Raw genomic sequence first — 1310 nt, forward strand, 5'->3', positions numbered from 1 at the left:
AGGACTGCAGTTCTGTGCCAGGCTCTGTCAGGGGATTCCAAGGCTGAGCAAGGATGGAGATGGGGTGGCAGGGCATTGTCCTGGGCAGGCTCTTCTGCGGGCATTTGAGGGGGTCAGGGTGGGGTCTCAGGACCTTTCCTCCAGAAACCTCAGCCCACCAGTGCCTGTTCTCCAATCTTGGGGGTCGGCCATGGGAAGATGGGACACAGACAGCCACAGTTGGAGATGTACAACTCCGGTTCGGGAGCCCCTCCAGAAACCGGGGCCCTCTGCATGGCAGGGAGCTGCTGGAGCCTCCTTAAGGTGACTGGTGTGGGGAGCCAGGTTCTGTGTACCCCAAACCACTGATGCCCCCCTGCTCCCTTTTCCAGGCTGTGAGCAGGACCACCTGTCATTAGGATTCTGCGAGACACAGCGCCTGCTGGGCAGCGGCCAGCTGCCCACTGCCTGCACCCAGTGCTGCCGCTCATGCGCTCCGCCCAGCCATGGCGCCCCCTCCCGAGGCCATCAGCAGGCTGCCCGCCGCTGACCACATGAGGATGCACAGACCGACCGACAGACCTCAGTGCCCACCATGGGCTGTGGCAGAACCCCTGCCTCCTGCGCCCTAATGGTGTTAACCCCCTTCCCCATCCAGTGGCAGGCTGGGGACCTCCTCCCCCTCAGAAAAGGCATTTTTTTAACAGTTTGTTTAACACATTACTTTACATAAATGAGCATCTACCATTCTAAAGCACAGCGTGACTTCTTGAATTTGGAGAATCTTAAAAGTCAGAAATTTTTCTCCTGATCCCTCTGCCCCAATCTCCACTGCGCAGCATCTCAGCAGGCAGCGGCTTTTCACCTGCTCCCCTGGGGCAGATCTGCTGGGGGCAGAGTAGCAAGTGAGTAAGTGAGAGCAGGCCTCGGGATCCAGGGGGATGATACCCTGGGAGACCTGTCTGCAGAAGGCTGGGTTCTGGGGCAGGAAGGTTTTCTGGGCAGGGGTGGGTACAGCTTGGCCCTTACTTGCAGTCTTCCTCCAGCTCAGGCACCCAGGTTTTCCTGGAGCCCCACTCTGAGGTCCTCAGAGACCTGCCCACCATGTTACTTGCAGGGACTGCTCCCTAGTGTGATGGGGGCTGGGGCCCCTGTGGGCAGCTCGCTGGCCCTCTCTGATGTATCTGTTGACTCTTCTACAAAACCCAGGCAGAGGGGGAAGAGCAGGCTGGCCAGCTGTGCCCTTCAGTGTCCCTTTATCTGTGCCCAGAGACGGGGCTGGGCTAATTGTCACTGCCTCAGGGCGGTCCCTTCCCCACCACCAGCCCCAG

Source organism: Cebus imitator, unplaced genomic scaffold (genome assembly GCF_001604975.1).
Source record: "Cebus imitator isolate Cc_AM_T3 unplaced genomic scaffold, Cebus_imitator-1.0 Scaffold1170, whole genome shotgun sequence".
Taxonomy (NCBI): domain Eukaryota; kingdom Metazoa; phylum Chordata; class Mammalia; order Primates; family Cebidae; genus Cebus; species Cebus imitator.